Source organism: Aotus nancymaae, unplaced genomic scaffold (genome assembly GCF_030222135.1).
Source record: "Aotus nancymaae isolate 86718 unplaced genomic scaffold, 86718_ANA_hifiasm-v0.15.2.pri h1tg000012l, whole genome shotgun sequence".
NCBI lineage: Eukaryota > Metazoa > Chordata > Mammalia > Primates > Aotidae > Aotus > Aotus nancymaae.
The window spans coordinates 46,268,895-46,283,811 of record NW_026988423.1 but is presented as its reverse complement, the minus strand read 5'-3'; positions in this window follow the sequence as shown (position 1 = coordinate 46,283,811).

The window sequence follows — 14,917 nt, the reverse complement described above, 5'->3', positions numbered from 1 at the left end:
CAAAATTCATACGCTTCATAATAGCAGATTTCCACTTCCTCAGATAAGCCATTCCAGCGGTTGATGGAAGAGCTTCAGGGAGTCCATCAATCTTTTATAATGCAATATTTTATGTTTGTGTACTTGGGTACATTTGAGGAGGTTGTGAGGAGTTGGTCCATGGATGTTTTCTGATTCTCAAAGAAGTCCAAGACCTAAAAAAGATCACACAATGCTATAATAGATGCTAGACATGCAGGCTGTAAAATTGATGTTTATTTATTCAGTTTTGAGACAGAGTCCTACTCTGCCACCCAGGCTGGAGGGCAGTGGCACAATCTTAGCTCCTGTGACATCTGTCTTCCAGGCCCAAGCAATTCTTGTACCTCAGCCTCCTGAGTAGCTGGGATTATAGGCGGGTGACGCCACGCTTGGCTAATTTTGTTGTATTTTTTGGTAGAGACGGGGTTTCGCCATGTTGGTCAGGCTGGTCTCGAACTCCTGACCTCAGATCCATCCACCTTCCCCTCCCAAAGTGCTGGGATTACAGGCTGATGTTTCTTTATAAAAGCAGCCTCACTGTTTGCATCCTGAGAGCAGCCGTCTCTCTTTTCTTATAAGAAAAATAAATCTTTATGTAGTTCACTTGCTCTCCTCTCTTCCTAGGGGTAGCAGTGAACTGCACAAATATTTATTTTTCTTCTCCAAGAAGTTTATGCCTGTTGTAGGGCCTGAGTAAGTGTCTGGATGACTTCAGAGAATCCTATGGGATGCTTTTGGCCTGGAACATTTCAGGGTAGATGTTGCCAGTCACCTGTGTCAAAAAGGAACATGACTTCTGTCAAGTGTGTAATTTTTAGCAAGTTGCCTTTTTGGCTGGGTGAGTTGTACATTGTAGTCCCAGATAACCAAGTGAATTTGCTTGTTGGATGGAATTTTTTAGGCCAACCTATTTTGCTTTGCAGAGTTGCCATAAACTATTCTTTGGGTGTCAATTTTGCAACAATTTCAGTTGGTTCTAGATGGCCTTTGTGGTCTGCAGTGAAAAATCCATGCCCTTTGTGATAAAGAAGGATGGGTATCCGTATTGCTTTGCTAGGAGAGCATGCACCATGATTACCTAATGCTGAATTAAGTATGTATTTAGGCCTAAGTCCAAGAGAGAGCTCAGCATTAATGCACATTCACCATTCCGGTTCTGTTTCTCTCCACTGGAATCCAGCTGTGATGCTGTGGTTCACACCCAGCAGGGGTAACAGTAATATTGGATTTTGGTAGTCTGCATAGCTTGAGCCTACTGCAATTTTTATTTATAAAATAAAATGTTGATGATGGATTAATTTAGAGTGCTTCAATTGAACAATCTTCATAGTCATCTTACCAATAACAAGAAACAGCATAGAGCTAAAATCAGTAATGTAACCACTGGACCTAAAATTTACTCTTGATGAAAAAGTCGGGCTGAGTGTCCCAGTCTAGTGACTTGTTGGGAGGAGCACTGGTGGAAATTTTAATTTTGTGAAGGGGGTGCATTTCACCTATGAAAACTGGATACATGTCATTCAAGCATTCAAGCTACAGGGTCTGCGTCTGAGCAATAAATTGGACAGTTGACTTGCTTCAGATGGTTGACTCAATGTTGCACAAGTTTCCAAATAGCAAAGTCCTGCATTTGTTAGGGCCACCCTGGTAGCTCTTATCCACCCTTGAAAGGATTGCCACGCCAGCTGTCCTTCCTGACAAACGGTGGCCCTTGTCCAACTACTCTCTGCACAGTTACTCTAGAAGAGCTAGAGTTCCTCAAATTCCTGATCTCAAACCACCTTCCGAGGTGGGTGATCCACCCACCTCAGCCTCCTAAAGTGCTGGGATTACAGGCATGAGCCACCATGCCTGGTCTTGTCCTACACTCTCTATAGCAAAAAACCAAAACACCAGCCTTGTACTTCCCCACTGGATGACAGAAACAAGCATCCTCCTAGCCACTTACTTTCCCCTCATTCTACACCCAATCAATTACCAAATTTGTCTCTTTGATCTCCCAATTATCCCTCAGATTTATTTACTTTTCTCCGTCTCTATGGTTGCTGGTGCAAGGCACCACCCTCTTCTGCAGGTAAGAGTGCAGCAGCCTCAACTGCTTGCATCACCTCCTCTCTGGCTCTCTCCAGTCATTCCCTGCTCTAAGGCAAGACTTTGCTATAATCTGTTGATGCCTATGTGGAGCTTACGATCGTTCATGCTACCTTAGAATCCTAGCTGGAAGGAGATGAGGATTGTGCATTGGTCATTGTGGCTTTTGTCACCTGGTTTTATCCATCTCAACTGTCCAGTCTCAAATTTACCCCAGGCAAAACTTTGCTGTGGCAAGGGCAGACCATTCTCAGCCCATTAGGGTCCCACCTTGGGATTCTAAGAAGAATCCAACCCAGTGCAATGCTACATGCAATTTACAAACACTTGTCGAGCATCTACTCTGTCTCAACATTGGGCTAGGCATTAAGTGTATCATCTGTGTTCCCTAACTCCAAGAAGGGGAAACACTCAGACATTCTTCAAACATACATACCCATCACTTTCACCTTTCTGTTCAACAGGTGTTCTCACTTGACATGTCATAGAGAATAAAAATCGTCAGATGCAACCTCCTTCAAATCCCCTGCTACGATCCCATGACATCATCTCCTTCTGAGCCATCATTTCCTCCTTTTGTCTTGTTCAGTGGTAAGGGTGTCCCTCTTCCAAGCTAATACCTGGCTCTAGAGTTAACAGCTCCAACTCTACCCTGGGTCCCAACTCTTCCACTTACTTGGGAACTTGCTCATGGAAAGCCTGTTTTACTCTCCCCTGCTTTGCTACTCCACGTCATCTCAACATGCCCAAATTTCTCCCACTTTAAAAATCAGAATGTTTCCTTGATCCTATTTCAGTGACTGCTCTACTTTCTGTACTTTTTCTTTCTATTCATTGCCAAGATTCCTGAAAGAATTGTTTGGACTCATTATCTACCCTTTCTTCTTCCTTTTCTTATTTTTTTAATTTTTATTTTTTTGAGATGGAGTCTTGCCGTAGGGCAGTGGCACAATCTCAGTTCACTGCAACCTCTGCCTCCCGGGTTCAAGTGATTCTCCTGCCTCAGCCTGGATTCTTGAACCAACACTCTCACCTAAGCTGTAAATCTATATATCCGATTGCCTGCAGCACACATCTTTTGTACAAATGTATCACATTTATATCCACTGTACCCAGTGTTGAACTCACCATATTCTTGCTCAAAGCTGCTTCTGAGAGAGGAGAAAGGAAGAAACCAGTCAGGCCATCAGTTAGGATGGGTCCTTGGTTAAATTCTTTCAAATAAAAGAACAGCCTAAAAAACCAAGCTGCAGGCACAGATAAGAAAACTTGCCCAGAGGGGCTTGCCTAAAACATGCCCACAGTCTCCAAAGAAAGGCTACACAAGAGGCTTGCACCAACCTACCTGAAATGGAAAATTCCATCCCCTGACACATGAGCAGTAAGGGGAACAAAGCAACAGGGAGTAACTCAAGCTAAGGGCCTGCATGTAGACTAGAAGGATGGGGTGGAGTTACCAGAAATTCTCACCTTATGCAAATGATATGCCCAGCCCTCATCAGTTTCTTATAAAAGCCATTGCATTCAGCTGTGAAAATGGCGACCCTTTTTGGGATCCCTCTCCCTGGCAGAGAGCTTTCTTCTTTCACTCATTAAACTCTTGCTCCAAACTCACCCTTATTGTCCATGCTCCTTAATCTTCTTGGTCGTGGGGCAAAGAATGTTGGGTGTACCTCAAACAATGAGAAGGCTACATTGTGGTGCATTGGAGAGACTGTAATACTTGTCTTGCACTCTGTTTTTTTTTGAGATGGAGTTTCGCTCTTGTTACCCAGGCTGGAGTGCAATGGCACAGTCTCAGTTGCTGCTGACACTTTTTTTTGAGACAGCATCTCACTCCTGTCACCCAGGCTGGAGTGCAATGGCACAGTCTCAGCTGCTGCTGATACTTTTTTTTTGAGACAGCATCTCACTCCCGTCATCCAGGCTGGAGTGCAGTGGCATGATCACCACTCACTGCAGCCTTGATTTCCCGGGTTCAGATGATTCTCTGACCTCAGCCTCCTGAGTAGCTGGGACTACAGGTGTGCACCACAACGCCTGGCTAATTTTTTGTATTTTTAGTAGAGACTGGGTTTTGCCAAGTTGTCCAGGCTGATCTTGAACTCCCAGGCTCAAGCAATTGACCCACCTAGGCCTCCCAAAATGCTAAGATTACAGGAGTGAGCCTCCGCACCTGGCCCCACCTATACTTTTTGACCTAGCCACTCTAATTTCCTTTGGACTCATGCTCCTCAGGTTCTCTCTTCCTTCTAAGGTTTTCTACATACAGTATAACAGAGAGATTAAAAGTTTGGACTGAAACTGTTGACTTTACATTCCAGCTCCACTTCTTTTTTTTTTTTTTTTTTTTGAGACAGTCTCACTTTGTTGCAAGGCTGGAGTGCAGTGGCATGATCTCGGCTCACTGCAACCTCCACCTCCTGGGTTCAAGCGATTCTCCTGCGTCAGCTTCCAAAGTAGCTGGGACTACAGGTGCGCACAACCATACCCAGCTAATTTTTGGATTTTTAGTAGAGACGGGATTTCACCATATTGACCAGGCTAGACTTGTCTCAATCTCCAGACCTTGTGATCCACCCACCTTGGCCTCTCAAAGTGCTGGGATTACAGGCATGAGCCCCCACGCCCGGCCTCCAGCGCCACTTCTTAGAATAAGTGACCCTGGGCAAGTTACCTAATCTCACTGGGCCTCAATTTTCCCATATGTAAAACAAGCATGAATATGACATCCACCTCATAAAGTGTATTAGTTCATTCTCATGCTGCTAATAAAGACATACCTGAGACTTGGTAATTTATAAAGAAAAAGAGGTTTAATGAGCTTGCAGTTTCACTTGGCTGGGGAGGCCTCAGAATCATGGTGGAAGGCAAGGGAGAAGCAAAGGCACATCTTACATGGCAGCAGGCAAGTGTGTGTGTGCAGGGGAACCCCCATTTATAAAACCATCAGATCCCATGAGACTTATTCACTATCATGAGAACAGCACAGGAAAACCCTGCCCCCATGATTCAATTACCTCCCACTGGGTTCCTCCTATGACATGTGGGGATTATGGGAACTATAATTCAAGATGAGACTTGGGTGGGGACACAGCCAAATCATTTCATGAAGTGCTTGAAGATTTAATGAAATAACATAAGTCAAGATCTATATAGATGTTTGTTAAATACATTGTTGTTCCTCTGTCTAGAATATTTTTCTTCCCCTCTTCTCCTGGCTCCTGTTCATATTTGAATTTCAGATATCCTATTTCTTCTGGGAGGTATCCTCTGATTCCTCACGTCTCGGATAAGCACGCTTCCCGTGTATCCTTGGGACATTATTCTTCAATGGCATATTTATCTTCATCCCCTACTATTCTGTAATGTATTTGAGGGCAAGAAGGGTGTCTACTTTATCTACATTTGATTCTAACAGCTGAGCCTATTTTGGGCATGGCATAAACAGTTATGTATAATAGTGGTCACAGGAATATTAAATTATGCATAAAGAATTATGGATACAGCCGGGTGAGGTGGCTCATGCCTGCAATCCTAGCACTTTGGGAGGCTGAGGTGGGTGGATCACCTGAGGTCAGGAGTTCAAGACCAGCCTGGTCAATATGATGAAAACCTGTCTCTACTAAAAATACAAAAATTATCCGGGCATGGTGGCGGGTGCCTGTAGTCCCAGCTACTTGGGAGGCTGAGGCAGGAGAATTGCTTGAACCTGGGAGGTGGAGTTTGCAGTGAGCTGAGATCATGCCACTGCACTCCAGCCTGGGTAACAGTGCAAGACTCTGTCTCAAAAAAAAAAAAAAGAATTATGGATATACTAGGAAGGCAGTGGTTACTAATCTCATGGGGTGTGTGGGCTGAAGGAACCACCAAGGCTTCACAGGGAAGGTGAGTGGGAGCCAGAGCTCCAATGAAGAGTAGGGTTTGGTCGAGTGGGGAGGTGTATCCCAAACAGAAAAAGCAACACGCAAAAGGCTGAGGGATGGAAGCATGACTGTGTGGTGCTCAGATTCAGGAATTATGGGGACGTGCCTTGGATACAGATGAGCTCAAAAGAACAGGGTGAGGCCAGACGGGGAAGGGCCTTGAATACCATGCCAAGGGCTGGGGCTTCAACCCAAAGCCCCAATCACATGTGGAGACTCAGCTGGTGTGCTCTTTCCCACCCTGCCAAGGTGCGTGTATAATTTGCAGGTCCTCTTTTGCAGCCATGCAGAATCCTCGTTGGGTCTTCACCACAGTGATCACTGAAACACCATAGGTCTTTGATGGTTCTTTTCTTGATACCTAAACTGAGGCTCAGCTCCCAACTTGGAAGCTTCAGCAGAGCCTGTGGTCACTGCAGGATGAGAACCAAGGGCTTGTGGACTGGATGTTGAGTATACACCTTGCCCTGGGTAGGTAAGGCAGAGAAATTGTGTTCACTAGGCAGGCTCAGGTTCCAGAAACTCCCATACCTTGCTCGACTGTGAGTTCCTTAATGGAGAAAGCATGTCTGTTTTATTCCCAGATGTGCCAAGCACATAATAGGTACTCAGTAAGTATTTCCTGTGGCATGAGTCCAGGGAGAAGGGCTGAGGCTGGTGCACAGCAGCAACCAGATTAGTAGTCACTGCCTATGTAAGGATGTCCTCCAGGTGGGGTGGCCAGCCATGCACTCCACAGCACTTGAATGGATATGATATCCCGTGGCTGACATCCTAGTACTGGGAACATGTTCCAGGTATGTTAGGAAAACTGATCTTGTAGGGTTAAACGAGACAGAAACACAGTTCCTTGAAGAGGACCAAAAAGGCATGGGGAAAATGAAAAGTGTTTTCATGGTCACTTTCTTGACCTGGATGGGACCAACTCAAGGTCATGGTCCCATGAATGTAACATCACTACCCTAGCACAGTTGACCTCGTTGGGACCAGCTCAAGGTCAGGCCCCCAAGATTGCAACCAGGCTGAAGCAGGCAGGCAAAACTGATCACAAGGAGCTTGCTGAAGTCTTAGCAGCACGTGACCCAAACAAGGAGGTTCTTGTCTGATGTTCTTATGAGGGCATCACATTGGGGTTACAATGCCAGGACTCTCTGATTTCCCTCTGCCTCCTGGCATGGCTGCTTTCTGCACTTTGGTCTCATCCTCTTTTGCGACAGAAGGGCTTCTTTTATGCCGTGGGGAAAGACAACTCTTGGCAGTTAACGCCTCGCATCCTTCCAACCCTCTAATCCCAAATCCCATGGACGGTTCTCCCAGCTATCCCCAGCAGAAAAATCCTGGCAAGGGACTCTGAGTGGGTCAGCTAGAAATCTGCGTTCATGGCTTAACTGATCCCCATGGCCGGAAGGGTGGTGCCTTCCATGTGGCCAGATCCTCGTCAGGTACCCACTTCTCAGCCAGGGGTGGAATCGTGGCTCTGCAATGGACAGCGCCTCCAGAACCATTCACAACTGGGGTAGGGGGTGAGCTTCCGGAAAGAAAGGAGAGGCAGAGCAGCCCCAAACAACAGATTATCTTTGACCAAACCCAGCTGCTCTTCCTAACCGCTCCCTTCCCCCGTTTCCTGCGTCAGCTCCCCTGTTTTCTAGATGAATCATCTCCGCGTCTTCTGCAGATTCTATCTTTTCAAAGTTTCAATCATGGGCCTGTTAATTAGGCCTGTTCCTCACTGTGCTTCGGTGCCTTTGGTTCTGTAACACGGGGCTGCAGGGAAAAGCAGCTAAAGAGGACTAATTAAGACTCAGAGTGCTTTCAATAACGTACATGGAAATGAACAAATTAACTGACGATGGCAAAAAGGCAATATTGCCCCAGTGGGGATTCCGCATATGGAGATAACATTAAGGAGTGAGGTAGTCATTGAGAGGAAACTATGAATTATGAGTGATATTCAGTCCCACTACCTCTGAGGTGTCAGATGTAATAGTGGGAAAATGTCAGAAGATGTTAAGAGACAAAACAAACTGAGGTTAAAGGAGCTCCACAGGGGGAAGCCAAGCCGGGAACAGAGAGAGTCGGCTGTAGGGAGGTGTTGCCTGCAGTCAGGGGACAGGTCCCAGCAAAAAAACGGTCTGTTGTTGCAGACCGTTCTTTGCAAGTATGTGACAAGCTGCTTGATGAATGAAGACTCCTTTTCTGTTAGGCTAGGATACTGTTGAAAAGACTGCTCTGCGCACTGGGGGAGGACCCCATGAGGTTCCCTGAGGGTACACTGAAGACAGTGGGTCTCAGAATAGGGACCAGGGAACATCACCATCTGGAATATCCTGTATTCCAGGATTGCTCAGCAAAGCCTATTCTTTTTTTTTTTTTTTTGAGACGGAGTTGGACTCTCATTTCGTTGCTCAGGCTGGAGGGTAGTGGGGTGATCTTGGCTCACTGCAGCTTCTGCTTCCTGGGCTCAAGTGACACTGTGCTTCAGCCTCCTGAGTAGCTGGGATTACAGGTGCACACCACCAGGCCCAGCTAACATTTGTATTTTTAATAGAGATGGGGTTCTGTCATGTTGGCCAGGCTGGTCTCAAACTCCTGACCTCAAGTGATCTGCCCGCCTCCGCCTCCCGAAGTGCTGGGATTACAGGCATGAGCCACTGTGCTTGACCTCTCGGTAAAGCAAATTCTGAGAACTCTCTCCAGACCTACAGTGGGATGGGGGCCCAGCAATCTGCGTTTTAACCAGGCTTCCAGGCCAGGTGATTCGGATGCAGGCTCAGGTTGGAGAAGCGTGGTCTTGGAATTAGGAGCCTTGTGTCTGGTCCCAAGTTATGCCACTTCCAAGCTGATCTGATCACTTAACCCCATTTATTCCCCTCATTGCCAAAGATAATAGTCCCCGTCCTGCTTCTGTCACCAGGTTTCTATGAGAATCCAATGACATAATTGGTATCGTCAGGAACAGTGGAGAGTGACACAAATGCAATGAATGACGATGATTATTTCAGAGACAGATGATCTTGATAAACTGAGGATCCCGATTTGGAGGGCAAGGGAGATAGTGCCAAGGCAAGTAAAGAATCTGGGCTGGGCACGGAGGCATATACCTGTGACTTCAGTGCTTTGAATGATCGAGGCAAGAGAATTGCTTGAGGCCAGGAGTTCCAGACCAGCCTCGGCAAGACCCTGGACCAGCAAGACCCTGGACCTACAAAATGCGTTTTAAAAAATTAGCCAGTGATGTTGGAATGCACCTATAGTCCCAGCTACTCAGAGGACTGAGGTGGGAAGATTGCTCGAATCCAGGAGGTTGAGGCTGCAGTGAGCTCTGATTGTGCTATTGCACTCCAGTCTGGGCAACAGAGCAAGACCTTGTCTCCGCAAAAAATTAAAAAATTAGCTGGGTGGCGGGGTGTGGTGGCTCACACCTGTAATCTCAGCACTATGGGAGGTCAAGGCAGGCAGATCACGAGGTCAGGAGTTTGAGACCATCCTGGCCAACATGGCGAAAACCCGTCTCTACTAAAAATACAAAAATTAGCTGGGCATGGTGACGCATACCTGTAGTCCCAGGTACTTGGGAGGCTGAGGCAGGAGAATTGCTTGAACCTGGGAGGCAGAGGAGGTTGCAGTGAGCTGAGATTGTGCCACTGTACTCCAGCTTGGGAGAGAGTAAGACTCTGTCTTTAAAAAAAAAAAAAAAAAAAAAAAAAATTAGCTGGGTGTGGTGGTACATGCCTGCAATCCTAGCTACTTGGGAGGCTGAGGCGGGAGGATCACTTAAGTTCAGGAGTTTGACGCTGCAGTGAGCTATGATAACACCACCACACTCCAGCCTGGATGACAGAGAAAGACTCTATCTTCAAATAATAATAATAATAAAAATAAAGAAGAAGTGAGGTTCAGAAGTAGCCGATTGCTTACAGCTCAGCATTTGCCTTGTTTGAACACAGTTTGAACAAACTTTGATTGGCCAAGTAAAGAAATTCGTTTAAGTGCTTCCCTCCAAAGCCCTGTGTTGACAAGTGATTCGCCAAATCTAAATGTGCATAAGAGAAGATTTCTAGCTGCTTTTATTTGAAGGAGGTGATTAATTGTCTGGACAAATTGCCATTTTTCTGCAGTAACACACAAACATAGACACACATACCAAGCAGTGTCTTAACCAAGGCTCGGCTCATCCATCAGAGCTGAGTGTGTTCTTGAAGGGCTAATTGACCGTACATAAATTTCCTATTGAAAATTCTAGTGAAAAACGTAGAAGGGCAGAAGGTCGTTTTTTGCAATGAATAATTGAGCTAAAGGATGCATCTTTAAGGGAAGATAGGGGGATGGAGGAAGAGCTAATAGTTGTATTTTTCAGATTTTATGAGAAATGAATGCAGGAACATTGATTCAGAAATGTTTCAGATTGAGGCTGGGTGTGGCAGATATTGCCTGTAATCCCAGCACTTTGGGAGGTCGAAGCAGGCAGATTACTTTGTCGCAGGAGTCTGAGAATAGCCTGGGCAACGTGGCGGAAACTCATCTCTACAAAAAATACAAAAACTAGCCAGGCATGTTGGCATGTACCTGCAGTTCTAGCCAGCTACTTAGGAGGCTGCGGTGGGATGATTGCTTGAAGACAGGAGGCAGAGGTTGCAGTAAACTAAGATTGTACCACTGCACTCCAGCCTGGGCAACAGCAAGACCCTGTGTCCAAAAAAAAAAGGAAAATAAAAAGAGAAAAATAAATTTCCAGACTGGCATCCAAGGCCCTCCCAAGTATTGCCACTTTATCATGTTCTCCTCTAAGGCTCTGTGACGTGAACTCTATGATTGCCGTAAGAGAAAAACCTTAGACAAATTTAACAGAATTTAATTGAACAAAGAACAATTCATAAATGGGGCAGCCTCCCAAGCCAACATCAGTTCAGAGAGTCTCTGGGGCAGCCACGTGGTGGGAGAAGATGTATGGACAGAAAAAAGAAAATGACACACAGAAAACAGAAGCGAAGTACAGACATAGCTCAGCGTTTGAACACAGTTTGAACAAACTTTGATTGGCTAAAACCTGGTGATTGGCACAAGAATAAGTTATGGTCTGTTTACACATCAAGTTAGGTTACGGTTCACTGTGGACGGAGAAACCTTTAGGTAGAACTTGAAATAGATCAAGAGGCAGCTTTAGGCTAAATTTAATTGAAAAACCCAACCAAACTAGGTCTTGTGTTTTTCCTGGAACGTGCTTTCCTTCCTCTCCATCTTCGCTTATGCTGTGATTTGGACTTCTCTATTCTCACTACAGCTGTTTGCTGAAACACAACCATCACGCCTGAGTCTTTGGCTCAGCCATCTCATACTAACACCTCTCCGCTCTTGGGCTTTAATTATATTTTGTTTATATGTCCCTCATGAACTTGAATTTTGTCTTTCTTGTAGATTTATTGGACACCCCTTGTGCAGCTGACCTAAATCACTAGAACTTGGAAATGGTGAGTGGTGTGTCATTCTGCACCTCCTCCAGTCCAGTTTACTCCATATGGACGCCATGAATGATGTCTGATTTCTCTGAATGTCCATGGCATTTGTTATCAATAATTGTATATAATTCACTTGTGTACCTCACGCCTGTGGGAGGCCGAGACAGGTGGATTACCTGATGTCAGCCTGGCTAACGTGGTGAAACCCCACTCTTACTGAAAATGCAAAAATAAGCTGGGTGTGGTGTCAGGCGGCTGTAATCCCAGCTACTCTGGAGGCTGAGGCAGGAGAATTGCTTAAATGCAGGAGGTGGAGGTTGCAGTGAGCCGAGATCACACCATTGCACTCCAGCCTGGGCGACAGAGCAAGACTCCGTCTCAAAAAAAAAAAAAAAAAAAAAAAAAAAAAAAAAAATGTATACCCTGGACCAGCTTGTCCTGGCTTTTCTAGGAGGATGATTCATTCTTTCATTGACTTAAAAAAAAATTATGAAATCTTCTTGGCATTGTGGCTTAGCACTGGGGTGTGGATAAGGCAGGTATTTTCATTTGCTAGAGCTACTGAAACAAAGTGTCACAGATGTGGGTGCTCAAAAGACAGAAATTAACTCACTCATTATTTCGGAGGCTGGAAGCCTAAGATCAAGGTGTTGGCAGGGCCAATTCCTTCAGAGGGCTTTGCGGGAAGGATCTGTTCCAGGCCTTTCTCCTTGGCTTGTAAGAGACAGGCTGTCTTCTTCCTGTGTCGTCCTCTTGTCTTTTCTTTGTATATCTGTTTTTCCTCTTACGGGGACACTAGTCCTATTGGATTAGGACCCATGCTAATGATCTCATTTTAATTTGATTACATCTTTAAAGACCTTACCACCAAATATGGCTACATTCTGTGGTCCTGGGATATAGGACTTCAACATAGGAATTTTGGGGAATCAGAGTTCAGCATGTAATAATATGATTGTTGCCTTCACAGAATTGATAGTTTATAGGAAGGTACAGACAAGTAAGCAGGTGATTGCAATGTAGTGTGATCAGTGCACAGCAGTAGAAGAGATACAGAAAAGTGTGGATGGAACGACATATAATCCAGGCTTGTGGTGGGGTGGAGAAAGCCACCCAGAGGAAGTGATGTTTAAGCTGAGACCTGAAGAATTCATAGAAGTGACCTAAGAAAAAGGGGTGGGAGAAGATTATTCTAGGCAGAGGGAAGTGCACAGGCAGTGTCCCTGGGGGTAAGAGTATGTGTATCAGTTAGCTATTGCCACAACAAAGCTGTGTAACAAAGATCTCCATGGCATAACAACAGTCATGTGTAATCATTCATGGATTGGCTTGGCTGGGGTGGTTCTGCTCTCTGTGACTTCAATCTAGGAAACAGGTTGAGGGATTATCACTACCTGCAAAAAACTCTTCTCATGACCATGGCAGAAGCAGAAGAGGGCACCCAAACCAGACAAACATGTTTCAAATCCTTCTTTACATCAACCCACATGCCATTGACCAAAGCAAATTATATGATAAAGTCCAAAATGGAGTGAGGGACACTCTTCCCAAGGAAGTGGAGAGTCCTGGGGCAGAGGCAGGGATGAGTGTTTCTGAGAAACAGTCTGTCTGATCTATAACAATGTGATCCTGTTGAAAGTGGCACAGTGTGGTTGGAGCAAAGAACTCCAGCAGTGAGGGCCCCAGCTCTGGAAGCCAACATGTAAAATCCACAGTGGGGGCTTCTGCATGAGACTGAAGAGGATGTAGTGATTACAGTGGTTTTTTTTCTTCTATTTTTGAGATGCAGTCTTGCTCTGTCACCCAGGCCGGAGTGCAGTGGCAAGACTTTGGCTCACTGCAGCCTCCACCTTTTGGGTTCAAGCAATTCTTCTGCCTCAGCCTCCTGAGTAACTGGGATTACAGGTGGCCGCCATCACGCCTGACTAATTTTTGTATTTTTAGTAGAGATGGGGTTTCACCATGTTGGTCAGGCTGGTCTTGAACTCCTGACCTCGTGATCTACCTGCCTTAGCCTCCCAAAGTGCTGGGATTACAGGCATGAGCCACAGTGCCTGACTGTGATTACGATTTCTCATCCTGGATCTTGTGGCAACTTCTTAAATGCTGTAGTGACCTCCAGGCTGTCTTTGGTTGGCTGGGTGCTCATGGAAAGATTTCCTGTGGTCCCTATCCATTCACAACTGTGTCCTTTATACCCCATTGCCTTCTCCCATCATCAACGCCTGCGTACTCATGGTCTTTGTCACATGATGTTGAAGGGGCATACAGGTTATCCTGCTGCCTTCCAAGTTTGTTTTCATAGGGGCCTCTTTGAGACCTGTAGAGTGAGATGAGGAGGTCAGAGGTCCTAAGGGGATATGTGGCCTCCAGAAAGCCCCACCTGGGGAGTTCCCAGGGTTCCATCAAGACCACCTTTAGTAGGGAATAGCCTGCACCATCATTGGGCAACCTTACTCTTCCCTTCAGTTTCTGTTCTTATGACTTCCAGCTTCCCCCAGCTTAGGCTCTGTTTGGGTTGAATTGTGTCCTCTTTCCATTCATGTTGAAGTTCTAACCCCCAAAATCTCAGAATACAACCTTATTTGGAGACAGGATCTTTAAAGAGGTGGCCAAGTTAAAATGAAGTCATAGAGGTGGGCCCTCATCTAATATGACTGGTCTCCTTATAAAAAGGGGAAATTTGGACACGGAGACACACAGTCACACAGAGAAGATAACATGATGTCACAGGAAGAAAACAGCCATCTACGAGCTAAAGGGAGATGCTGAGATTCACTCAGGGTGGTTGGCTAGATATTAAGGGAAATATTAGGTAAGGTGTAAGATTATAGTCTCAAACCTTTTGAAAGGCCAAAAGGTTTTCGTGAGACTGGCTGAAGGCAGCCAGTTCCTATCTTAGAGCATTAGGTCATAGGGTGAAGATTAGGGACAATAAAAGCTTCCCCAGTTAAGTCTGTTTACCCCACATTCCTTTGTCTCTAACTGTTTGCTCATGTAAACTTTGTGTGGAATGGTCCTCTCAGGGGAGGTCGAAGGGGAATTACCCATTAATGTTGTTTACTTTATCATTTGTAGAACCCCTCTTTTAACCATGTTAATCATCCACAAGCATGTTGATTTAGAACTTCTGTTATTAAATCTATACTGAATAAATGTGAGGAGGAACATTGAGTAGCGGTCAATTAGCTGCCATCACCCTCTGCAAGCAGCTGACGATCCCCTAGCCCGACTCTTACACTGTATACTGTGTGTGTTTATGTAAAAATACAAAAACTAGCCAGGTGTGCTGGTGTGTGCCTGTAGTCCTAGCTACTCAGGAGGCTGAGGCAGGAGAATAGCTTGAACCCAGGAGGCAGAGATTGTAGTGAGCTGAGATTGCACCACTGCACTCCAGCCTGGGTGACAGAGGGTGACTCCATC